This window comes from Brassica napus, unplaced genomic scaffold (genome assembly GCF_020379485.1).
Source record: "Brassica napus cultivar Da-Ae unplaced genomic scaffold, Da-Ae ScsIHWf_1748;HRSCAF=2378, whole genome shotgun sequence".
NCBI classification, from domain to species: Eukaryota; Viridiplantae; Streptophyta; class Magnoliopsida; order Brassicales; family Brassicaceae; genus Brassica; species Brassica napus.
The window spans coordinates 17,948-41,007 of NW_026015167.1; the positions used below are offsets into that span (position 1 = coordinate 17,948).

At 45.2% G+C, this 23,060-nt stretch overlaps 32 non-coding genes and 2 pseudogenes across 32 annotated transcripts; all 34 read right to left on the reverse strand.

Moving 5' to 3' along the window:
* Nucleotides 1-503: 503 nt before the first annotated feature.
* Nucleotides 504-622, reverse strand: LOC125598612. Its single transcript, XR_007332544.1, has one exon. It is a non-coding gene; the product is annotated as a 5S ribosomal RNA (ribosomal RNA).
* A 377-nt stretch (nt 623-999) lies between these two features.
* Nucleotides 1,000-1,120, reverse strand: LOC125598622. Its single transcript, XR_007332555.1, has one exon. It is a non-coding gene; the product is annotated as a 5S ribosomal RNA (ribosomal RNA).
* Nucleotides 1,121-1,499: 379 nt separating this feature from the next.
* Nucleotides 1,500-1,618, reverse strand: LOC125598645. The gene has a single exon (XR_007332577.1). It is a non-coding gene; the product is annotated as a 5S ribosomal RNA (ribosomal RNA).
* A 382-nt stretch (nt 1,619-2,000) lies between these two features.
* LOC125598595 lies at nt 2,001-2,119 on the reverse strand. Its single transcript, XR_007332531.1, has one exon. It is a non-coding gene; the product is annotated as a 5S ribosomal RNA (ribosomal RNA).
* A 383-nt stretch (nt 2,120-2,502) lies between these two features.
* LOC125598626 lies at nt 2,503-2,621 on the reverse strand. Its single transcript, XR_007332559.1, has one exon. It is a non-coding gene; the product is annotated as a 5S ribosomal RNA (ribosomal RNA).
* A 383-nt stretch (nt 2,622-3,004) lies between these two features.
* LOC125598600 lies at nt 3,005-3,121 on the reverse strand (annotated as a pseudogene).
* Nucleotides 3,122-9,239: 6,118 nt separating this feature from the next.
* Nucleotides 9,240-9,358, reverse strand: LOC125598619. The gene has a single exon (XR_007332552.1). It is a non-coding gene; the product is annotated as a 5S ribosomal RNA (ribosomal RNA).
* Nucleotides 9,359-9,737: 379 nt separating this feature from the next.
* LOC125598644 lies at nt 9,738-9,856 on the reverse strand. The gene has a single exon (XR_007332576.1). It is a non-coding gene; the product is annotated as a 5S ribosomal RNA (ribosomal RNA).
* Nucleotides 9,857-10,235: 379 nt separating this feature from the next.
* Nucleotides 10,236-10,354, reverse strand: LOC125598632. The gene has a single exon (XR_007332565.1). It is a non-coding gene; the product is annotated as a 5S ribosomal RNA (ribosomal RNA).
* A 382-nt stretch (nt 10,355-10,736) lies between these two features.
* Nucleotides 10,737-10,855, reverse strand: LOC125598648. Its single transcript, XR_007332580.1, has one exon. It is a non-coding gene; the product is annotated as a 5S ribosomal RNA (ribosomal RNA).
* Nucleotides 10,856-11,229: 374 nt separating this feature from the next.
* LOC125598624 lies at nt 11,230-11,349 on the reverse strand. The gene has a single exon (XR_007332557.1). It is a non-coding gene; the product is annotated as a 5S ribosomal RNA (ribosomal RNA).
* A 370-nt stretch (nt 11,350-11,719) lies between these two features.
* Nucleotides 11,720-11,837, reverse strand: LOC125598646. Its single transcript, XR_007332578.1, has one exon. It is a non-coding gene; the product is annotated as a 5S ribosomal RNA (ribosomal RNA).
* A 377-nt stretch (nt 11,838-12,214) lies between these two features.
* On the reverse strand, nt 12,215-12,333 carry LOC125598614. Its single transcript, XR_007332546.1, has one exon. It is a non-coding gene; the product is annotated as a 5S ribosomal RNA (ribosomal RNA).
* Nucleotides 12,334-12,707: 374 nt separating this feature from the next.
* On the reverse strand, nt 12,708-12,826 carry LOC125598618. The gene has a single exon (XR_007332551.1). It is a non-coding gene; the product is annotated as a 5S ribosomal RNA (ribosomal RNA).
* A 378-nt stretch (nt 12,827-13,204) lies between these two features.
* Nucleotides 13,205-13,323, reverse strand: LOC125598613. The gene has a single exon (XR_007332545.1). It is a non-coding gene; the product is annotated as a 5S ribosomal RNA (ribosomal RNA).
* A 376-nt stretch (nt 13,324-13,699) lies between these two features.
* LOC125598625 lies at nt 13,700-13,818 on the reverse strand. Its single transcript, XR_007332558.1, has one exon. It is a non-coding gene; the product is annotated as a 5S ribosomal RNA (ribosomal RNA).
* A 377-nt stretch (nt 13,819-14,195) lies between these two features.
* Nucleotides 14,196-14,320, reverse strand: LOC125598637 (annotated as a pseudogene).
* Nucleotides 14,321-14,701: 381 nt separating this feature from the next.
* On the reverse strand, nt 14,702-14,817 carry LOC125598651. The gene has a single exon (XR_007332583.1). It is a non-coding gene; the product is annotated as a 5S ribosomal RNA (ribosomal RNA).
* Nucleotides 14,818-15,200: 383 nt separating this feature from the next.
* Nucleotides 15,201-15,319, reverse strand: LOC125598636. Its single transcript, XR_007332569.1, has one exon. It is a non-coding gene; the product is annotated as a 5S ribosomal RNA (ribosomal RNA).
* Nucleotides 15,320-15,695: 376 nt separating this feature from the next.
* On the reverse strand, nt 15,696-15,814 carry LOC125598647. Its single transcript, XR_007332579.1, has one exon. It is a non-coding gene; the product is annotated as a 5S ribosomal RNA (ribosomal RNA).
* Nucleotides 15,815-16,190: 376 nt separating this feature from the next.
* LOC125598601 lies at nt 16,191-16,309 on the reverse strand. The gene has a single exon (XR_007332536.1). It is a non-coding gene; the product is annotated as a 5S ribosomal RNA (ribosomal RNA).
* A 380-nt stretch (nt 16,310-16,689) lies between these two features.
* Nucleotides 16,690-16,807, reverse strand: LOC125598599. Its single transcript, XR_007332535.1, has one exon. It is a non-coding gene; the product is annotated as a 5S ribosomal RNA (ribosomal RNA).
* Nucleotides 16,808-17,184: 377 nt separating this feature from the next.
* LOC125598633 lies at nt 17,185-17,308 on the reverse strand. Its single transcript, XR_007332566.1, has one exon. It is a non-coding gene; the product is annotated as a 5S ribosomal RNA (ribosomal RNA).
* Nucleotides 17,309-17,681: 373 nt separating this feature from the next.
* Nucleotides 17,682-17,798, reverse strand: LOC125598649. Its single transcript, XR_007332581.1, has one exon. It is a non-coding gene; the product is annotated as a 5S ribosomal RNA (ribosomal RNA).
* A 380-nt stretch (nt 17,799-18,178) lies between these two features.
* LOC125598605 lies at nt 18,179-18,297 on the reverse strand. Its single transcript, XR_007332537.1, has one exon. It is a non-coding gene; the product is annotated as a 5S ribosomal RNA (ribosomal RNA).
* Nucleotides 18,298-18,670: 373 nt separating this feature from the next.
* On the reverse strand, nt 18,671-18,789 carry LOC125598606. The gene has a single exon (XR_007332538.1). It is a non-coding gene; the product is annotated as a 5S ribosomal RNA (ribosomal RNA).
* A 373-nt stretch (nt 18,790-19,162) lies between these two features.
* Nucleotides 19,163-19,280, reverse strand: LOC125598620. Its single transcript, XR_007332553.1, has one exon. It is a non-coding gene; the product is annotated as a 5S ribosomal RNA (ribosomal RNA).
* Nucleotides 19,281-19,658: 378 nt separating this feature from the next.
* Nucleotides 19,659-19,777, reverse strand: LOC125598615. The gene has a single exon (XR_007332548.1). It is a non-coding gene; the product is annotated as a 5S ribosomal RNA (ribosomal RNA).
* A 377-nt stretch (nt 19,778-20,154) lies between these two features.
* LOC125598607 lies at nt 20,155-20,273 on the reverse strand. The gene has a single exon (XR_007332539.1). It is a non-coding gene; the product is annotated as a 5S ribosomal RNA (ribosomal RNA).
* A 378-nt stretch (nt 20,274-20,651) lies between these two features.
* LOC125598608 lies at nt 20,652-20,770 on the reverse strand. The gene has a single exon (XR_007332540.1). It is a non-coding gene; the product is annotated as a 5S ribosomal RNA (ribosomal RNA).
* Nucleotides 20,771-21,143: 373 nt separating this feature from the next.
* On the reverse strand, nt 21,144-21,262 carry LOC125598609. The gene has a single exon (XR_007332541.1). It is a non-coding gene; the product is annotated as a 5S ribosomal RNA (ribosomal RNA).
* A 375-nt stretch (nt 21,263-21,637) lies between these two features.
* LOC125598610 lies at nt 21,638-21,756 on the reverse strand. The gene has a single exon (XR_007332542.1). It is a non-coding gene; the product is annotated as a 5S ribosomal RNA (ribosomal RNA).
* A 384-nt stretch (nt 21,757-22,140) lies between these two features.
* Nucleotides 22,141-22,258, reverse strand: LOC125598621. The gene has a single exon (XR_007332554.1). It is a non-coding gene; the product is annotated as a 5S ribosomal RNA (ribosomal RNA).
* A 376-nt stretch (nt 22,259-22,634) lies between these two features.
* On the reverse strand, nt 22,635-22,751 carry LOC125598598. Its single transcript, XR_007332534.1, has one exon. It is a non-coding gene; the product is annotated as a 5S ribosomal RNA (ribosomal RNA).
* Between the last annotated feature and the right edge of the window lie 309 nt (nt 22,752-23,060).

Here is a 23,060-nt window from a genome sequence, read left to right on the forward strand (position 1 = left end):
TCTTGTCTCTCACGACCTCCATTACTCCCTTATACTCTAGCATACTCAGAAACTCTCCCAAACACTTTATACTCTCTTCACTCTCTCATTACTTTCAATTGCTCATCAATCACTCTCTCTGGTTTCATACTGAACCAGAAGCTTATTCTCATCATATTCCTTTTATTTCATCTCAATTCTTTCAGTGGGGCCCACATGATTTTCTGGCCGTTTCTTTCGAGCCATAAAGTGCGTCGAGGTTAATGGTGTTAAGAAAGCATCAAAAACACCCTGAGAATCCTCTTTCGATCTTTTTTACGTGCCAAACTTTCTGCAGCCCGTTTGAGGGTCAAAACGGCTGAATTTGAACCCGAAAAATTACGCCGTCTAGTCACCGCCCTTGTGGATTCTGGGGCTTTCCGAAATGGTGCTATGGGCAACGTAGTTTCTCACGGTTCAAAAGTTATGAGGTTTTCAAGTTTAAACTCGTTTTAGGAAGAAAAAAAAAGTAAAAAAAATAAAAAGGAGTGCAACACGAGGACTTCCCGGGAGGTCACCAATCCTAGTACTACTCTCGCCCAAGCACGCTTCACTGCGGAGTTCTGATGGGATCCGGTGCGTTAGTGCTGGTATGATCGCACCCGTCAGTACATCACTCTCGTTTCTATATATCCTTTTCGCGGCCAACCAAATGCAAGGCCGTGGGGCCCACATGATTTTCTGCCCGTTTTGTTTCGAGCGAAAAAGTGCGTCGAGGTTAATGGTGTTAAGAAAGCATCAAAAACACCCTGAGAATCTGCTTTCGATCTTTTTTACGTGCCATAACTTTCTGCAGCCCATTTGAGGGTCAAAACGGCTGAATTTGAGCCCGAAAAATTGCGCCGTCTATTCACCGCCCATTATGGATTCTGGGGCTTTCCGAAATGGTGCTATGGGCGACGTAGTTCCTCACGGTTCAAAAGTTATGAGGTTTTCAAGTTTAGACTCTATTTAGGCTGAAAAAAAAATAAAAAAATAAAAGGAGTGCAAAACACGAGGACTTCCCGGGAGGTCACCAATCCTAGTACTACTCTCGCCCAAGCACGCTTCACTGCGGAGTTCTGATGGGATCCGGTGCATTAGTGCTGGTATGATCGCACCCATCAGTACATCACTCTCGTTTCTATATATCCTTTTCTCGGCCAATCCAAGTGTAAGGCCGTGGGGCCTACGTGATTTTCTTGCCGTTTTGTTTCGAGTGAAAAAGTGCGTCGAGGTTAATGGTGTTAAGAAAGCATCAAAAACACCCTGAGAATCCGTTTTCAATCTTTTTTACGTCCCTTAACTTTCCACAGCCCGTTTGAGGGTCAAAACGGCTGAATTTGAGCCCGAAAAATTGTGCCGTCTATTCATCGCCCATTGTGGTTTCTAGGGCTTCTGAAATGGTTCTATGGGCGACATAGTTCCTCACGGTTCAAAAGTTATGAGGTTTTCAAGTTTAGACTCGTTTTAAGATGAAAAAAAAAAAAAAAAAATAAAAATTAGTGCAACACGAGGACTTCCGGGGAGGTCACCAATCCTAGTACTACTCTCGCCCAAGCACGCTTCACTGCGGAGTTCTGATGGGATCCGGTGAATTAGTGCTGGTATGATCGCACCCGTCAGTACATCACTCTCGTTTCTATATATACTTTTCTCGGCCAATCCAAGTGCAAGGCCGTGGGGCCCACATGATTTTCTGGCCGTTCTTTTCGAGCCATAAAGTGTGTCGAGGTTAATGGTGTTAAGAAAGCATCAAAAACACCCTGAGAATCCGCTTTCGATCTTTTTTACGTGCCATAACTTTCTACCGCCCGTTTGAGGGTCAAAACGGCTGCTGAATTTGAACCCGAAAAATTACGCCGTCTAGTCACCGCCCATCGTGGATTCTGGGGCTTTCCGAAATGGTGCTATGGGCGACGTAGTTCTTCACGGTTCAAAAGTTATGAGGTTTTCAAGTTTAGACTCGTTTTAGGAAGAAAAAAAAAGTAAAAAAATAAAAAGGAGTGCAACACGAGGACTTCCCGGGAGGTCACCAATCCTAGTACTACTCTCGCCCAAGCACGCTTCACTGCGGAGTTCTGATGGGATCCGGTGCATTAGTGCTGGTATGATCGCACCCGTCAGTAAGTACATCACTCTCGTTTCTATATATCCTTTTCGCGGCCAATCCAAGTGCAAGGCCGTGGGGCCCACATGATTTTCTGGCCGTTTTGTTTCGAGCGAAAAAGTGCGTCGAGGTTAATGGTGTTAAGAAAGCATCAAAAGCACCCTGAGAGTCCGCTTTCGATCTATTTTACGTGCCATAACTTTCTGCAGCCCGTTTGAGGGTGAAAACGGCTGAATTTGAGCCCAAAAAATTACGCCGTCTAATCACCGCCCGTTATGGATTCTGGGGCTTTCCGAAATGGTGCTATGGGCGACGTAGTTCCTCACGGTTCAAAAGTTATGAGGTTTTCAAGTTTGGACTCGTTTTAGGCTGAAAAAAAAATAAAAAAATAAAATGGAGTGCAACACGAGGACTTCCCGGGAGGTCACCAATCCTAGTACTACTCTCGCCCAAGCACGCTTCACTGCGGAGTTCTGATGGTATCCGGTGCATTAGTGCTGGTATGATCGCACCCGTCAGTACATCACTCTCGTTTCTATATATCCTTTTCGCGGCCAATCCAAGTGCAAGGCCGTGAGGCCCACATGATTTTTGGCCGTTTTGTTTCGAGCGAGCGAAAAAGTGCGTCGAGGTTAATGGTGTTAAGAAAGCATCAAAACACCCTGAGAATCCGCTTTCGATCTTTTTTATTCCATAACTTTCTGCAGCCCGTTTGAGGGTCAAAACGGCTGAATTTGAGCCCGAAAATTTACGCCGTCTAATCACCGCCCATCGTGGATTCTGGGGCTTTCCGAAATGGTGCTATGGGCGACGTAGTTCCTCACGGTTCAAAAGTTATGAGGGTTTCAAGTTTGGACTCGTTTTAGGCTGAAAAAAAAAAAAAAAAAAAATAAAAAAGGAGTGCAACACGAGGACTTCCCGGGAGGTCACCAATCCTAGTACTACTCTCGCCCAAGCACGCTTCACTGGGGAGTTCTGATGGATCGGTGCATTAGTGCTGGTATGATCGCACCCGTCAGCACATCACTCTCGTTTCTATTGTGAGTTTTAATGATTTATGAGATGGTTATGTGTATAGATTAAGGAGATTAAGTTAGAACCATAAGAATAAGAAAGAGAGAGATTGTTGCAAAGTGAGAGAGTAAGAAGGAGGAATCTCTTATTCCCTTACTTGATTAATTTCTCAGACATGTTACATAAATAGATACAACAGTTTCTAATGAGACAATAGGAATTAATAAACAAATGGAGACAGCATGGGATCAAGTCACTCTCAACTGAGCCATGAAAGTGACATCTCCTCTTTCTCTACATCCTTAGCTTAACATGTGACTTTGGCTTGTCTTGAGCTCCAACAGATCCATCCACTTGCTCCCACTTGTTTAAACTATTCCATACCTTATGGAGACTGATGGTGAGACATTTAAAAACGCCCACACCCTTGCTTGCCTTCCAAGACACACTTGTTTCGGATTAGGGCAAACTGTATGGCTTGATTCAAATTGCTGTTTCCCTCTTGTTTCCATAGTTCTGATTCATGCCTTTACTCTTGATCTTTATTGCTTCATCTCAACACTCCCCCTCAAGCTTGACAATAGGAATTGGCCAAGCTTGGAAACCATGAAGCATTCCCTCATTAAAACTTTAGCTTGGAAAAACCTCATGGGATAAAAACCAAGCCAAGGAAAAAGAGTAGAACACTTCATGGCTAAGAGGATCAGTGTGATGAAAGATCTACGAGTCCTAACTTGGAATGTATGAACTCGCAAACCTTGGTGCTTGCAGCCTTGGTGAAGATGTCAGCTAGTTGATCCTCACTTCTTGTGTAACAAGGTAAGATGATCCTTTGTTCCACTGCTTGCCTAACTTTATGACAGTCCACCTCAATGTGTTTAGTCCTCTCATGGAACACACTGTTGGAAGCTATGTGTATTGCAGCTTGATTATCACAATGCATGGTGATTGGAGTTGATGTCTCTATACCCAAGTCTTGAAGTAGGTTTCTGATCCAGATCAACTCACTAGTGAGCTTCCTCATTGCCCTATATTCAGCTTCAGCAGTTGAGCATGACACTATCTTCTGTTTCTTGCTCTTCCAAGTGACAAGATTGCCTCCAATAAATGTAAAATAGCCTGTGGTGGATCTCCTATCCACTCTGTCTCCTGCCCAATCAGCATCACAATACCCAACTATCTCTGTACTTTTGTTGCATCCCATCCACACTCCTTGCCCTGGCGCCTCTCTTAGGTATCTTAGGATCCTTTCAACCATGTTCCAATGGTGTATCTTGGGAGCTTGCATATGCTGGCTTACTTAGTTAACTGCAAAGCATACATCAGGCCTGGTGATGGTGAGGTATATCAGCTTTCCCACCATTCTCCTATAGTGTTTAACATCAGCATAGGGCTTGTCTTCAATCTCCCCCTCACGCAGCACCTTATACCCATCTTCTAGTGGAGTCTTGGCTGCTCTTCCTCCTAGATCACCTGCCTCATTCAGAAGATCAAGTGTGTACTTCCTTTGGGATAAGAATAGCCCATCCTTGGATCGGCACATCTCAATCCCTAGAAAGTACTTTAACTCTCCCAAGTCTTTGATATCAAAAGATAATTTAACGAAAGCTTTAGTTAGGAGTATACCTCTTTGTCACTCCCGGTGATGATGATATCATCAACATATACTAAGATCACAAACAATCCCTTGCTTGCTGGTGAGTGTAAAGAGAGTATGATCTGCCTCAGATTTCACAAAGCCCCTTCCATTGAGTGTGGTGCTGAGCTTGTGGTACCATGCCCTAGGTGATTGTTTTAGTCCGTAGATAGCCTTCTTGAGTCTAAGAACATTTCCAGGCTTTACTAGGTGTTCTAGGCCAGGAGGTGGCCTCATATAGACTTCATCTTCTAGTTCTCCTTGTAGGAAAGCATTCTTCACATCCATTTGCCATAGATCCCACTCTAAGTTGACAGCCAAAGATAGGATTATCCTTATGGTGTGAAGTTTAGCAACTGGTGCAAAGGTATCTAGGTAATCCTCTCCATATGTTTGAGTGAAGCCCCTTGCTACTAGTCTTGTCTTGCGCCTTTCTACTGTCCCATCAGCATTGTACTTGATGGTGAAGATCCAGCGGCTTGTTACAGCTCTCTTGCCTTTAGGTAGTTCAGCTTCATACCATGTATCATTGATGATCATGGCATTAGTCTCACTGCCCACTGATTCTTTCCATTCGTCATGCTCCATAGCTTCCTCATAAGACCTTGGAATGTATTCCTGATCCAACTCTCCAATAAACACCACATGTTCTTGGGGATAATGAGCTAGAGAGCACACTCCTTGTATAGGATGGGCCACAGCTTGAGCATTGAAGTAGACCCTGTTGTTCTTCCAGTTTAGATCAACCGGCTTTCTGATCCTAGAACTTCTTCTTAGAACCGGCTGCTGTGAACTACTTTCCTCAGTTCCTATTTGATCACTATTAGGCTGAGGCTGGCTTGCAATCACTACTGGATCCTCTTGAGTAGTGTGATGATCCTGCTCCTCTTCTGTATGATGCTCAGCTTGATCATGACTTGCTGAATCCTCCTGATTATGTTCAGCTTGATTGTCCCCCTCAGGATCAAGGTGAGGAATCTCAATCACATCAGTATCAACTTCAGTAGATGGAGTGGACTGGTGGGGACTCGCCTCAGGTGTACTGGCGCTTTCTCTTGGTGTATACTGATCCCAAGTCTTTCCATTACTCTCCTTAGATTGTTGGCTCTATCCGAGGCTGATTGGGACAGATTCTCTAACTCTTCCCAACTCTTTCCATCATAGTAGCCTCTGGATTCCACAATTTCACATCTCTTGAGACTAAGACCCTCCTGGTCTCTGGTACATAACACTTATAGCCTTTCTGGTGAGGAGAGTACCCAATAATATTGCCTTTGTGCTCTTGGCTGACAGCTTATCTCTTTGTTCTCCTGGTATCAAAACAAAGCAAAGACACCCAAACACACGCATATGTTCTATAGATGATTTGTTTTTGTTAAGTACCTCATAAGGGGATTGATCTTGAAGGACTTTTGTGGGATCCTATTGATTAGATAGCAAGCTGTTAAAACTGCATCTCCCCAAAATCGCTTGGGCACACTTGTGTGAAACATCATGCTCCTTGCCACCTCCATGAGATGTCTATTCTTTCTCTCAGCTACACCATTTGTTGTGGAGTATATGGACAGCTAGTTGGTGGATCATCCCATGTTTGGCTAAGTGTTGTTTGAAAGCATTGCTTGTGTATTCTCCTCCATTATCTGATCTCAAAATCTTAATCTTGGCATTAAAGTGGTTAGATACATGGGTTTGAAAATTTATGAAAGCTTCTAAGACCCTATCTTTAGATTGTAATAATGTGATCCATGTATACTTTGATTTCTCATCTATAAAGGTCACAAAATACTTATGATGTTCTCTAGATATGCATGGAGCAGTCCATACATCAGAGTGGATTAAGTCAAAGCAATGTTCATAAATAGTACTTGATCTAGAGAACACACTCTTGCAATGTTTGCCTAGAATACAAGCCTCACAATCACTTTTAAAGGAAATACTTGGAATCATGATGTTCAAAGCACGAGAATGGGGATGTCCTAATCTAGCATGCCATAATACATCTTTAGGTAAAGTAGAAATAGAATTTAGAGCATAAGATAAATCAGCTGATAGCTTAGTGTCTTCAAGTAAGTACAAGTCTCCCTTGGTTACACCTTTGCCAAGCAACCTACTAGTTTCAATATCCTGAAAGTAGACATCATTAGGAGTGAAAGTAACACTACAATTCAAGTCATTAGTAGCTCTTTTAATTGATAACAAGTTTGAGGTAAAACTAGGCATATAGAAAGCTTTAGAATCTTTATCAAATAGCCTAAGATCACCTACACCTTTGATTGGTACTTTCTCTCCATTAGCTATCATAACATTTCCTAGGGCAGGAACAATGTTTTTAATTAAGCTAAGATCACTAATCATGTGGTGACTTGCCCCTGAATCTATAACTAAAGATTTTGTAATTTTAGGTTCAGTTAAAGCATTCAGCAAGATACCACAAGTGGAGGCATGTAAAGAGGTACCAAGTGTGTTACCAGAGTTATCCTTGAGGAGTTTGATGAGAGCCTCAATGTCAGAACGTCTGATGACTTCATCTTGATTGTTCCTCAAGGTAAGGTTGGCCACTGGAAGCTAGAGCCTTGCCTTCACCACCTGCTGGAGCAGAGCGCATGGTAGCTGGAGTAGATGGCTCTCCCATGTCACCAGAGAAGTTGGCTCTTGCATCATTGTAGTTGGTTCTGAACTTTTGTGGCTTGAGGTGAGGATGGAGGATCCAGCACTTGTCCTTTCCATGGCCTTTCTTCTTGCAATGATCACAGATCCACACCTTCTTGTCTTCAGTCTTGTAGGTGCCTTTATTTGCAAGTCCTTCAGCTTGGTTTGCTAGTACCAAGTCTTGCTTGCCTCCAAAGAGCCCCACTGATCCTTGTTCTTCTGAATCCTAGCACAAACTTCTTCAAGGGATGGGAGTTCCTTGTCTCTTAAGATATGCTTGATTAGATCATTGTATCCAGGGTTGAGATAGAGAGAAGTAGTGAAAACACCTTGTCTTGTTCTCTCCTTTCATTCAACACATCTGGATCAATAGTTGCTGGCCTTAACATCTCTAGCTCAGCCCACAGAGATCTGAACTTCCCAAAATGTTTATCAAAGTCATTGTCCTCTTGACTGAGAGTATTGATAGCCCTCTTGACTTCAAACACCCTACTGATGTTGACTGGTTTCCATACACCTTCTGAGTGTATCCATAGGTCTTTTGAAGTTTCACAGTAGCCATAAGCTTCCTGGAGTGAAGCATCAAGGCTGGACTGAAGAATAGACAGTACCATGAGATCCTCTTGATTCTTTTCTTGTCGCCAGCCTCACTAACCACCACTTCTCTACCATCCTCTTAGGATTGTTTTCTTTGGGTTCTTGCCTTCTTCAACTATATCCCAGAAGCCTCTGCCTCCAAGAGCTGTCTAGCAAGCCTTGCCCACAACAGATAGTTAGCTCCCTTAAGAGTAACCGGAATCACAACCATTTTTGAATTTCTCCAGAATCCATCAAGAACAATCAAGAACAGTTCAAGAATGATGAGAGAAAATAAAAGGATTTGTGAAAAAGAAATAATCAGAGTGAAAGATTGCGGAAGTAATAGGTTTCAAGAGCTTAAATGCTCTGATACCATGTGAGTTTTAATGATTTATGAGATGGTATGTGTATAGATTAAGGAGATTAAGTTGAACCTAAGAATAAGAAAGAGAGAGATTGTTGCAAAGTGAGAGAGTAGAAGGAGGAATCTCTTATTCCCTTACTTGATTAATTTCTCAGACATGTTACATAATAGATACAACAGTTTCTAATGAGACAATAGAATTAATAAACAAATGGGACAGCATGGATCAAGTCACTCTCAACTGAGCCATGAAAGTGACATCTCCTCTTTCTCTTACATCCTTAGCTTAAAACTGTGACTTTGGCTGTCTTTGAGCTCCAACAGATCCATCCACTTGCTCCACTTGTTTAAACTATTCCATACTTATGGAGACTGATGGTGAGACATTTAAAAACGCCCACACCCTGCTTGCCTTCCAAGACACACTTGTTCGGATTAGGGCCAACTGTATGGCTTGATTCAATTGCTGTTTCCCTTTGTTCCATAGTTCTGATTCATGCCTTTACTCTTGATCTTTATTGCTTCATCTCAACATCTATATATCATTTTTGCGGCCAATCCAAGTGCAAGGCCGTGGGGCCCACATGATTTTCTGGCCGTATTGTTTCGAGCGAAAAAGTGCGTCGAGGTTAATGGTGTTAAGAAAGCATCAAAAACACCCTGAGAATCCGCTTTCGATCTTTTTTACGTGCCATAACTTTCTGCTGCCCGTTTGAGGGTCAAAACGGCTGAATTTGAGCCCGAAAAATTACGCCGTCTAATCACCACCCATTGCGGATTCTGGGGCTTTCCGAAATGGTGCTATGGGGACGTAGTTCCTCACGGTTCAAAAGTTATGAGGTTTTCAAGTTTGGACTCGTTTTAGGCTGAAAAAAGTAAAAAAATAAAAAGGAGTGCAACACGAGGACTTCCCGGGAGGTCACCAATACTAGTACTACTCTCGCCCAAACACGCTTCACTGCGGAGTTCTGATGGGATCCGGTGCATTAGTGCTGGTATGATCGCACCCGTCAGTACATCACTCTCGTTTCTATATATCCTTTTCTCGGCCAATCCAAGTGCAAGGCCGTGGGGCCCACATGATTTTCTGATCGTTTCTTTTCGAGCCAAAAAGTGCGTCGAGGTTAATGGTGTTAAGAAAGCATCAAAAACACCCTGAGAGTCCGCTTTCGATCTTTTTTACGTGCCACTACTTTCTGCAGCCCGTTTGAGGGTCAAAACGCTGAATTTGAACCCGAAAATTACGCCGTCTAGTCACCGCCAATTGTGGATTCTGGGGCTTTCCGAAATGGTGCTATGGGCGACGTAGTTCCTCACGGTTCAAAAGTTATGAGGTTTTCAAGTTTTTAGACTCGTTTTAGGAAGAAAACAAAGTAAAAAAATAAAAAGGAGTGCAACACGAGGACTTCCCGGGAGGTCACCATTCCTAGTACTACTCTCGCCCAAGCACGCTTCACTGCGGAGTTCTGGTGGGATCTGGTGCATTAGTGCTGGTATGATCGCACCCGTCAGTACATCACTCTCGTTTCTATATATCCTTTTCGCGGCCAATCCAAGTGCAAGGCCGTGGGGCCCACATGATTTTCTGCCGTTTGTTTCGAGCGAAAAAGTGCGTCGAGGTTAATGTTGTGTTAAGAAAGCATCAAAAACACCCTGAGAGTCCGCTTTCGATCTTTTTTACGTGCCTTAACTTTCCGCAGCCCGTTTGAGGGTCAAAACGGCTTAATTTGAGCCCAAAAAATTACGCCGTCTAGTCATCGCCCATCGTGGATTCTGGGGCTTTCCGAAATGGTGCTATGGGCGACGTAGTTCCTCACGGTTCAAAAGTTATGAGGTTTTCAAGTTTAGACTCGTTTTAGGCTGAAAAAAAAATAAAAAAATAAAAAGGAGTGCAACAGGAGGACTTCCCGGGAGGTCACCAATCCTAGTACTACTCTCGCCCAAGCACGCTTCACTGCGGAGTTCTGATGGGATCCGGTGCATTAGTGCTGGTATGATCGCACCCGTCAGTACATCACTCTCGTTTCTATATATCCTTTTCTCGGCCAATCCAAGTGCAAGGCCGTGGGGCCCACATGATTTCTGGCCGTTTTGTTTCGAGGGAAAAAGTGCGTCGAGGTTAATTGGGGTAAAAAAGCATCAAAAACACCCTGAGAATCCGCTTTCGATCTTTTTTATGTCCCATAACTTTTGCAGCCCGTTTGAGGGTCAAGGTCAAACGGCCTTAATTTGAGCCAAAAAATTACGCCGTCAATACATCGCCCATCGTGGATTCTGGGGCTTTCCGAAATGGTGCTATGGGCGACGTAGTTCCTCACGGTTCAAAAGTTATGAGGTTTTCAAGTTTGGACTCATTTTAGGCTGAAAAAAAAATAAAAAAATAAAATGGAGTGCAACACGAGGACTTCCCGGGAGGTCACCAATCCTAGTACTACTCTCGCCCAAGAACGCTTCACTGCGGAGTTCTGATGGTATCCGGTGCATTAGTGCTGGTATGATCGCACCCGTCAGTACATCACTCTCGTTTCTATATATCCTTTTCGCGGCCAATCCAAGTGCAAGGCCGTGGGGCCCACATGATTTTCTGGCCGTTTTGTTTCGAGCGAAAAATTGCGTCGAGGTTAATGGTGTTAAGAAAGCATCAAAACACCCTGAGAATCCGCTTTCGATCTTTTTTATGTTCCATAACTTTCTGCAGCCCGTTTGAGGGTCAAAACGGCTGAATTTGAGCCCGAAAATTTACGCCGTCTAATCACCACCCATCGTGGATTCTGGGCTTTCCGAAAGTGCTATGGGCGACGTAGTTCCTCACGGTTCAAAAGTTATGAGGGTTTCAAGTTTGGACTCGTTTTGGCTGAAAAAAAAAAAAAAAAAATAAAAGGAGTGCAACACGAGGACTTCCCGGGAGGTCACCAATCCTAGTACTACTCTCGCCCAAGCACGCTTCACTGCGGGAGTTCTGATGGGATCCGGTGCATTAGTGCTGGTATGATCGCACCCGTCAGTACATCACTCTCGTTTCTATATATCATTTTTCGGCCAATCCAAGTGCAAGGCCGGGGCCCACATGATTTTCTGGCCGTTTTGTTTCGAGCGAAAAAGTGCGTCGAGTTAATGGTGTTAAGAAAGCATCAAAACACCCTGAGAATCCGCTTTCGATCTTTTTTATGTCCATAACTTTCTGCAGCCCGTTTGAGGGTCAAAACGGCTTAATTTGAGCCCAAAAAATTACGCCGTCTATCACCGCCCATCGTGGATTCTGGGGCTTTCCGAAATGGTGCTATGGGCGACGTAGTTCCTCACGGTTCAAAAGTTATGAGGTTTCAAGTTTGACTCGTTTTAGGCTGAAAAAAAAATAAAAAAATAAAAAGGAGTGCAACACGAGGACTTCCCGGGAGGTCACCCATCCTAGTACTACTCTCGCCCAAGAACGCTTCACTGCGGAGTTCTGATGGATCCGGTGCATTAGTGCTGGTATGATCGCACCGTCAGTACATCACTCTCGTTTCTATATATCCTTTTCGCGGCCAATCCAAGTGCAAGGCCGTGGGGCCCACATGATTTTCTGGCCGTTTTGTTTCGAGCGAAAAAGTGCGTCGAGGTTAATGGTGTTAAGAAAGCATCAAAACACCCTGAGAATCCGCTTTCGATCTTTTTTATGTTCCATAACTTTCTGCAGCCCGTTTGAGGGTCAAAACGGCTGAATTTGAGCCCGAAAATTTACGCCGTCTAATCACCGCCCATCGTGGATTCTGGGGCTTTCCGAAATGGTGCTATGGGCGACGTAGTTCCTCACGGTTCAAAAGTTATGAGGTTTTCAAGTTTGGACTCGTTTTAGGCTGAAAAAAAAATAAAAAAATAAAAAGGAGTGCAACACGAGGACTTCCCGGGAGGTCACCAATCCTAGTACTACTCTCGCCCAAGCACGCTTCACTGCGGAGTTCTGATGGGATCCGGTGCATTAGTGCTGGTATGATCGCACCCGTCAGTACATCACTCTCGTTTCTATATATCATTTTGCGGCCAATCCAAGTGCAAGGCCGTGGGCCCACATGATTTTCTGCCGTTTGTTTCGAGCGAAAAAGTGCGTCGAGGTTAATGGTGTTAAGAAAGCATCAAAAACACCCTGAGAATCCGCTTTCGATCTTTTTACGTGCCTTAACTTTCTGCAGCCCGTTTGAGGGTCAAAACGGCTGAATTTGAGCCCAAAAAATTACGCCGTCTATTCATCGCCCATCGTGGATTCTGGGGCTTTCCGAAATGGTGCTATGGGCGACGTAGTTCCTCACGGTTCAAAAGTTATGAGGTTTTCAAGTTTGGACTCGTTTTAGGCTGAAAAAAAAATAAAAAAATAAAATGGAGTGCAACACGTGGACTTCCCGGGAGGTCACCAATCCTAGTACTACTCTCGCCCAAGAACGCTTCACTGCGGAGTTCTGATGGGATCCGGTGCATTAGTGCTGGTATGATCGCACCCGTCAGTACATCACTCTCGTTTCTATATATCATTTTTGCGGCCAATCCAAGTGCAAGGCCGTGGGGCCCACATGATTTTCTGGCCGTTTTGTTTCGAGCGAAAAAGTGCGTCGAGGTTAATGGTGTTAAGAAAGCATCAAACACCCTGAGAATCCGCTTTCGATCTTTTTTTCGTGCCATAACTTTTGCAGCCCGTTTGAGGGTCAAAACGGCTGAATTTGAGCCCGAAAATTTACGCCGTCTAATCACCGCCCATCGTGGATTCTGGGGCTTTCCAAAATGGTGTGCTATGGGCGACGTAGTTCCTCACGGTTCAAAAGTTATGAGGTTTCAAGTTTGGACTCGTTTTAGGCTGAAAAAAAAAATAAAAAAATAAAAAGGAGTGCAACACGAGGACTTCCCGGGAGGTCACCAATCCTAGTACTACTCTCGCCCAAGCACGCTTGACTGCGGAGTTCTGATGGGATCCGGTGCATTAGTGCTGGTATGATCGCACCCGTCAGTACATCACTCTCGTTTCTATATATCCTTTTCGCGGGCCAATCCAAGTGCAAGGCCGTGGGGCCCACATGATTTTCTGGCCGTTTTGTTTCGAGCGAAAAAGTGCGTCGAGGTTAATGGTGTTAAGAAAGCATCAAAACACCTGAGAATCCGCTTTCGATCTTTTTTATGTCCATAACTTTCTGCAGCCCGTTTGAGGGTCAAAACGGCTGAATTTGAGCCCGAAAAATTACGCCGTCTAATCACCGCCCATCGTGGATTCTGGGGCTTTCCGAAATGGTGCTATGGGCGACGTAGTTCCTCACGGTTCAAAAGTTATGAGGTTTTCAATTTTGGACTCGTTTTAGGCTGAAAAAAAATAAAAAAATAAAAAGGAGTGCAACACGAGGACTTCCCGGGAGGTCACCAATCCTAGTACTACTCTCGCCCAAGCACGCTTCACTGCGGAGTTCTGATGGGATCCGGTGCATTAGTGCTGGTATGATCGCACCCGTCAGTACATCACTCTCGTTTCTATATATCATTTTTGCGGCCAATCCAAGTGCAAGGCCGTGGGGCCCACATGATTTTCTTGCCGTTTTGTTTCGAGCGAAAAAGTGCGTCGAGGTTAATGGTGTTAAGAAAGCATCAAAAACACCCTGAGAATCCGCTTTCGATCTTTTTTACGTGCCTTAACTTTCTGCAGCCCGTTTGAGGGTCAAAACGGCTTAATTTGAGCCCAAAAAATTACGCCGTCTATTCATCGCCCATCGTGGATTCTGGGGCTTTCCGAAATGGTGCTATGGGCGACGTAGTTCCTCACGGTTCAAAAGTTATGAGGTTTTCAAGTTTGGACTCGTTTTAGGCTGAAAAAAAAAAAAAAAATAAAAGGAGTGCAACACGAGGACTTCCCGGGAGGTCACCAATCCTAGTACTACTCTCGCCCAAGCACGCTTCACTGCGGAGTTCTGATGGGATCCGGATCCGGTGCATTAGTGCTGGTATGATCGCACCCGTCAGTACATCACTCTCGTTTCTATATATCATTTTTGCGGCCAATCCAAGTGCAAGGCCGTGGGGCCCACATGATTTCTGGCCGTTTTGTTTCGAGCGAAAAAAAAGTGCGTCGAGGTTAATGGTGTTAAGAAAGCATCAAAAACACCCTGAGAATCCGCTTTCGATCTTTTTATGGTCCATAACTTTCTGCAGCCCGTTGAGGGTCAAAACGGCTGAATTTGAGCCCGAAAATTTACGCCGTCTATCACCGCCCATCGTGGATTCTGGGGCTTTCCGAAATGGTGCTATGGGCGACGTAGTTCCTCACGGTTCAAAAGTTATGAGGTTTCAAAGTTTGGACTCGTTTTAGGCTGTGAAAAAAAAAATAAAAAAATAAAAAGGAGTGCAACACGAGGACTTCCCGGAGGTCACCAATCCTAGTACTACTCGCCCAAGCACGCTTCACTGCGGAGTTCTGATGGGATCCGGTGCATTAGTGCTGGTATGATCGCACCCGTCAGTACATCACTCTCGTTTCTATATATCCTTTTCGCGGCCAATCCAAGTGCAGGCCGTGGCCGTGGGGCCCACATGATTTTCTGGCCGTTTTGTTTCGAGCGAAAAAGTGCGTCGAGGTTAATGGTGTTAAGAAAGCATCAAAAACACCCTGAGAATCCGCTTTCGATCTTTTTTATGTGCCATAACTTTCTGCAGCCCGTTTGAGGGTCAAAACGGCTGAATTTGAGCCCGAAAAATTATGCCGTCTAATCACCACCCATCGTGGATTCTGGGGCTTTCCGAAATGGTGCTATGGGCGACGTAGTTCCTCACGGTTCAAAAGTTATGAGGTTTTCAAGTTTGGACTCGTTTTAGGCTGAAAAAAAATAAAAAAATAAAAAGGAGTGCAACACGAGGACTTCCCGGGAGGTCACCAATCCTAGTACTACTCTCGCCCAAGCACGCTTCACTGCGGAGTTCTGATGGGATCCGGTGCATTAGTGCTGGTATGATCGCACCCGTCAGTACATCACTCTCGTTTCTATATATCATTTTTGCGGCCAATCCAAGTGCAAGGCCGTGGGGCCCACATGATTTTCTTGCCGTTTTGTTTCGAGCGAAAAAGTGCGTCGAGGTTAATGGTGTTAAGAAAGCATCAAAACACCCTGAGAATCCGCTTTCGATCTTTTTTACGTGCCTTAACTTTCTGCAGCCCGTTTGAGGGTCAAAACGGCTTAATTTGAGCCCAAAAATTACGCCGTCTATTCATCGCCCATCGTGGATTCTGGGGCTTTCCGAAATGGTGCTATGGGCGACGTAGTTCCTCACGGTTCAAAAGTTATGAGGTTTTCAAGTTTGGACTCGTTTTAGGCTGAAAAAAAATAAAAAAATAAAAAGGAGTGCAACACGAGGACTTCCCGGGAGGTCACCAATCCTAGTACTACTCTCGCCCAAGCACGCTTCACTGCGGAGTTCTGATGGGATCCGGTGCATTAGTGCTGGTATGATCGCACCCGTCAGTACATCACTCTCGTTTCTATATATCCTTTTCTCGGCCAATCCAAGTGCAAGGCCGTGGGCCCACATGATTTTCTGGCCGTTTTGTTTCGAGCGAAAAAGTGCGTCGAGGTTAATGGTGTTAAGAAAGCATCAAAACACCCTGAGAATCCGCTTTCGATCTTTTTTATGTTCCATAACTTTCTGCAGCCCGTTTGAGGGTCAAAACGGCTGAATTTGAGCCCGAAAATTACGCCGTCTAATCACCGCCCATCGTGGATTCTGGGGCTTTCCGAAATGGTGCTATGGGCGACGTAGTTCCTCACGGTTCAAAAGTTATGAGGTTTTCAAGTTTGGACTCGTTTTAGGCTGAAAAAAAATAAAAAAAATAAAAAGGAGTGCAACACGAGGACTTCCCGGGAGGTCACCAATCCTAGTACTACTCTCGCCCAAGCACGCTTCACTGCGGAGTTCTGATGGGATCCGGTGCATTAGTGCTGGTATGATCGCACCCGTCAGTACATCACTCTCGTTTCTATATATCATTTTTGCGGCCAATCCAAGTGCAAGGCCGTGGGGCCCACATGATTTTCTGGCCGTTTTGTTTCGAGCGAAAAAGTGCGTCGAGGTTAATGGTGTTAAGAAAGCATCAAAAACACCCTGAGAATCCGCTTTCGATCTTTTTTACGTGCCATAACTTTCTGCAGCCCGTTTGAGGGTCAAAACGGCTGAATTTGAGCCCGAAAAATTATGCCGTCTAATCACCACCCATCGTGGATTCTGGGGCTTTCCGAAATGGTGCTATGGGCGACGTAGTTCCTCACGGTTCAAAAGTTATGAGGTTTTCAAGTTTGGACTCGTTTTAGGCTGAAAAAAAAAATAAAAAAATAAAAAGGAGTGCAACAGGAGGACTTCCCGGGAGGTCACCAATCCTAGTACTACTCTCGCCCAAGCACGCTTCACTGCGGAGTTCTGATGGGATCGGTGCATTAGTGCTGGTATGATCGCACCCGTCAGTACATCACTCTCGTTTCTATATATCTTTTCTCGGCCAATCCAAGTGTAAGGCCGTGGGGCCCACATGATTTTCTTGCCGTTTTGTTTCGAGCGAAAAAGTGCGTCGAGGTTAATGGTGTTAAGAAAGCATCAAAACACCTGAGAATCCACTTTCGATCTTTTTTGTGCCATAACTTTCTGCAGCCCGTTTGAGGGTCAAAACGGCTGAATTTGAGCCCGAAAATTTACGCCGTCTAATCACCGCCCATCGTGGATTCTGGGGCTTTCCGAAATGGTGCTATGGGCGACGTAGTTTCCGGTTCAAAAGTTATGAGGTTTCAAGTTTGGACTCGTTTTAGGCTGAAAAAAAAAAAAAAAATAAAAAAATAAAAAGGAGTGCAACACGAGGACTTCCCGGGAGGTCACCAATCCTAGTACTACTCTCGCCCAAGCACGCTTCACTGCGGAGTTCTGATGGGATCCGGTGCATTGCATTAGTGCTGGTATGATCGCACCCGTCAGTACATCACTCTCGTTTCTATATATCATTTTTGCGGCCAATCCAAGTGCAAGGCCGTGGGGCCCACATGATTTTTGCCGTTTTGTTTCGAGCGAAAAAGTGCGTCGAGGTTAATGGTGTTAAGAAAGCATCAAAACACCCTGAGAATCCGCTTTCGATCTTTTTTACGTGCCTTAACTTTCTGCAGCCCGTTTGAGGGTCAAAACGGCTAATTTGAGCCCAAAAAATTACGCCGTCTATTCACGCCCATCGTGGATTCTGGGGCTTTCCGAAATGGTGCTATGGGCGACGTAGTTCCTCACGGTTCAAAAGTTATGAGGTTTTCAAGTTTGGACTCGTTTTAGGCTGAAAAAAAAAAAAAAAAAAAAAAGGAGTGCAACAAGGACTTCCCGGGAGGTCACCAATCCTAGTACTACTCTCGCCCAAGCACGCTTCACTGCGGAGTTCTGATGGGATCCGGTGCATTAGTGCTGGTATGATCGCACCCGTCAGTACATCACTCTCGTTTTCTATATATCCTTTTCTCGGCCAATCCAAGTGCAAGGCCGTGGGGCCCACATGATTTTCTGGCCGTTTTGTTTCGAGCGAAAAAGTGCGTCGAGGTTAATGGTGTTAAGAAAGCATCAAAAACACCCTGAGAATCCGCTTTCGATCTTTTTTATGTTCCATAACTTCTGCAGCCCGTTTGAGGGTCAAAACGGCTGAATTTGAGCCCGAAAATTTACGCCGTCTATTACCGCCCATCGTGTATTCTGGGGCTTTCCGAAATGGTTCTATGGGCGACGTAGTTCCTCACGGTTCAAAAGTTATGAGGGTTTCAAGTTTGGACTCGTTTTAGGCTGAAAAAAAAAATAAAAAAAATAAAAAGGAGTGCAACACGAGGACTTCCCGGGAGGTCACCAATCCTAGTACTACTCTCGCCCAAGCACGCTTCACTGCGGAGTTCTGATGGGATCCGGTGCATTAGTGCTGGTATGATCGCACCCGTCAGTACATCACTCTCGTTTCTATATATCATTTTTGCGGCCAATCCAAGTGCAAGGCCGTGGGGCCCACATGATTTTCTTGCCGTTTTGTTTCGAGCGAAAAGTGCGTCGAGGTTAATGGTGTTAAGAAAGCATCAAAAACACCCTGAGAATCCGCTTTCGATTTTTACGTGCCTTAACTTTCTGCAGCCCGTTTGAGGGTCAAAACGGCTGAATTTGAGCCCAAAAATTACGCCGTCTATTCATCGCCCATCGTGGATTCTGGGGCTTTCCGAAATGGTGCTATGGGCGACGTAGTTCCTCACGGTTCAAAAGTTATGAGGTTTTCAAGTTTGGACTCGTTTTAGGCTGAAAAAAAATAAAAAAATAAAAAGGAGTGCAACACGAGGACTTCCCGGGAGGTCACCAATCCTAGTACTACTCTCGCCCAAGCACGCTTCACTGCGGAGTTCTGATGGGATCCGGTGCATTAGTGCTGGTATGATCGCACCCGTCAGTACATCACTCTCGTTTCTATATATCCTTTTCGCGGCCAATCCAAGTGCAAGGCCGTGGGGCCCACATGATTTTCTGGCCGTTTGTTTCGAGCGAAAAAGTGCGTCGAGGTTAATGGTGTTAAGAAAGCATCAAAACACCCTGAGAATCCGCTTTCGATCTTTTTTGTGCCATAACTTTCTGCAGCCCGTTTGAGGGTCAAAACAGCTGAATTTGATCCCGAAAATTTACGCCGTCTAATCACCGCCCATCGTGGTATCTGGGGCTTTCCGAAATGGTTCTATGGGCGACGTAGTTCCTCACGGTTCAAAAGTTATGAGGTTTTCAAGTTTGGACTCGTTTAGGCTGAAAAAAAATAAAAAAATAAAAAGGAGTGCAACACGAGGACTTCCGGGAGGTCACCAATCCTAGTACTACTCTCGCCCAAGCACGCTTCACTGCGGAGTTCTGATGGGATCCGGTGCATTAGTGCTGGTATGATCGCACCCGTCAGTACATCACTCTCGTTTCTATATATCATTTTTGCGGCCAATCCAAGTGCAAGGCCGTGGGGCCCACATGATTTTCTGGCCATTTTGTTTCGAGCGAAAAAGTGCGTCGAGGTTAATGGTGTTAAGAAAGCATCAAAAAACACCCTGAGAATCCGCTTTCGATCTTTTTACGTGCCATAACTTTCTGCAGCCCGTTTGAGGGTCAAAACGGCTGAATTTGAGCCCGAAAAATTACGCCGTCTAATCACCACCCATCGTGGATTCTGGGGCTTTCCGAAATGGTGCTATGGGCGACGTAGTTCCTCACGGTTCAAAAGTTATGAGGTTTTCAAGTTTGGACTCGTTTTAGGCTGAAAAAAAGTAAAAAAAATAAAAAGGGTGCAACACGAGGACTTCCCGGGAGGTCACCAATCCTAGTACTACTCTCGCCCAAGCACGCTTCACTGCGGAGTTCTGATGGGATCCGGTGCATTAGTGCTGGTATGATCGCATCCGTCAGTACATCATTCTCGTGTCTATATATCCTTTTCTCGGCCAATCCAAGTGCAAGGCCGTGGGGCCACATGATTTTCTGGCCGTTTGTTTCGAGAGCGAAAAAGTGCGTCGAGGTTAATGTGTTAAGAAAGCATCAAAAACACCCTGAGAATCCGCTTTCGATTTTTTACGTGCCTTAACTTTCTGCAGCCCGTTTGAGGTCAAAACGGCTGAATTTGAGCCGAAAAATTACGCCGTCTATTCATCGCCCATGTGGATTCTGGGGCTTTCCGAAATGGTGCTATGGGCGACGTAGTTCCTCACGGTTCAAAAGTTATGAGGTTTTCAAGTTTGGACTCGTTTTAGGCTGAAAAAAAAAATAAAAAAATAAAAAGGAGGAGTGCAACACGAGGACTTCCCGGGAGGTCACCAATCCTAGTACTACTCTCGCCCAAGCACGCTTCACTGCGGAGTTCTGATGGGATCCGGTGCATTAGTGCTGGTATGATCGCACCCGTCAGTACATCACTCTCGTTTCTATATATCCTTTTCGCGGCCAATCCAAGTGCAAGGCCGTGGGGCCCACATGATTTTCTGGCCGTTTTGTTTCGAGCGAAAAAGTGCGTCGAGGTTAATGGTGTTAAGAAAGCATCAAAACACCCTGAGAATCCGCTTTCGATCTTTTTTACGTGCCATAACTTTCTGCAGCCCGTTTGAGGGTCAAAACGGCTGAATTTGAGCCCGAAAAATTACGCCGTCTAATTACTGCCCATCGTGGATTCTGGGGCTTTCCGAAATGGTGCTATGGGCGACGTAGTTCCTCACGGTTCAAAAGTTATGAGGTTTTCAAGTTTGGACTCGTTTTAGGCTGAAAAAAAAGTAAAAAAATAAAAAGGAGTGCAACACGAGGACTTCCCGGGAGGTCACCAATCCTAGTACTACTCTCGCCCAAGCACGCTTCACTGCGGAGTTCTGATGGGATCCGGTGCATTAGTGCTGGTATGATCGCACCCGTCAGTACATCACTCTCGTTTCTATATATCCTTTTCGCGGCCAATCCAAGTGCAAGGCCGTGGGGCCCACATGATTTTCTGGCGTTTTGTTTCGAGCGAAAAAGTGCGTCGACGTTAATGGTGTTAAGAAAGCATCAAAAACACCCTGAGAATCCGCTTTCGATCTTTTTATGTGCCATAACTTTCTGCAGCCCGTTTGAGGGTCAAAAAGCTGAATTTGAGCCCGAAAAATTACGCCGTCTAATCACGCCCATCGTGGATCTGGGGCTTTCCGAAATGGTTCTATGGGCGACGTAGTTCCTCACGGTTCAAAAGTTATGAGGTTTTCAAGTTTGGACTCGTTTTAGGCTGAAACAAAAATAAAAAATAAAAAGGAGTGCAACACGAGGACTTCCCGGGAGGTCACCAATCCTAGTACTACTCTCGCCCAAGCACGCTTCACTGCGGAGTTCTGATGGGATCCGGTGCATTAGTGCTGGTATGATCGCACCCGTCAGTACATCACTCTCGTTTCTATATATCCTTTTTGCGGCCAATCCAAGTGCAAGGCCGTGGGGCCCACATGATTTTCTGCCGTTTGTTTCGAGCGAAAAAGTGCGTCGAGGTTAATGGTGTTAAGAAAGCATCAAAAACACCCTGAGAATCCGCTTTCGATCTTTTTTACGTGCCATAACTTTCTGCAGCCCGTTTGAGGGTCAAAACGGCTGAATTTGAGCCCAAAAATTACGCCGTCTAATCACCCCCATCGTGGATTCTGGGGCTTTCCGAAATGGTGCTATGGGCGACGTAGTTCCTCACGGTTCAAAAGTTATGAGGTTTTCAAGTTTGGACTCGTTTTAGGCTGAAAAAAAAATAAAAAAATAAAAAGGAGTGCAACACGAGGACTTCCCGGGAGGTCACCAATCCTAGTACTACTCTCGCCCAAGCACGCTTCACTGCGGAGTTCTGATGGGATCCGGTGCATTAGTGCTGGTATGATCGCACCCGTCAGTACATCACTCTCGTTTCTATATATCATTTTTGCGGCCAATCCAAGTGCAAGGCCGTGGGCCCACATGATTTTCTGGCCGTTTTGTTTCGAGCGAAAAAGTGCGTCGAGGTTAATGGTGTTAAGAAAGCATCAAAAACACCCTGAGAATCCGCTTTCGATCTTTTTTACGTGCCATAACTTTCTGCAGCCCGTTTGAGGGTCAAAACGGCTGAATTTGAGCCCGAAAATTACGCCGTCTAATCACCACCCATCGTGGATTCTGGGGCTTTCCGAAATGGTGCTATGGGCGACGTAGTTCCTCACGGTTCAAAAGTTATGAGGTTTTCAAGTTTGGACTCGTTTTAGGCTGAAAAAAAAAGTAAAAAAATAAAAAGTGCAAGGAGTGCAACACGAGGACTTCCGGGAGGTCACCAATCCTAGTACTACTCTCGCCCAAGCACGCTTCACTGCGGAGTTCTGATGGGATCCGGTGCATTAGTGCTGGTATGATCGCACCCGTCAGTACATCACTCTCGTTCTATATATCCTTTTCTCGGCCAATCCAAGTGCAAGGCCGTGGGCCCACATGATTTTCTTGCCGTTTTGTTTCGAGCGAAAAAGTGCGTCGAGGTTAATGGTGTTAAGAAAAATCAAAAAACACCCGAGAATCCGCTTTCGATCTTTTTTACGTGCCTTAACTTTCTGCAGCCCGTTTGAGGGTCAAAACGGCTGAATTTGAGCCCAAAAAATTACGCCGTCTATCACCGCCCATCGTGGATTCTGGGGCTTTCCGAAATGGTGCTATGGCGACGTAGTTCCTCACGGTTCAAAAGTTATGAGGTTTTCAGTTTGGACTCGTTTAGGAGAGCTGAAAAAAAAAATAAAAAAAAAAAAGGAGTGCAACACGAGGACTTTCCGGGAGGTCACAATCCTAGTACTACTCTCGCCCAAGCACGCTTCACTGCGGAGTTCGATGGGATCCGGTGCATTAGTGCTGGTATGATCGCACCCGTCAGTACATCACTCTCGTTTCTATATATCCTTTTCGCGGCCAATCCAAGTGCAAGGCGTGGGGCCCACATGATTCTGGCCGTTTTGTTTCGAGCGAAAAAGTGCGTCGAGGTTAATGGTGTTAAGAAAGCATCAAAAACACCCTGAGAATCCGCTTTCGATCTTTTTTACGTTCCATAACTTTCTGCAGCCGTTTTGAGGGGCAAAACGGCTGAATTTGATCCGAAAATTTACGCCGTTCTAATCACCGCCCATCTGGTATCTGGGGGCTTCCGAATGGTGCTAATGGGCGACGTGTTCCTCACGGTC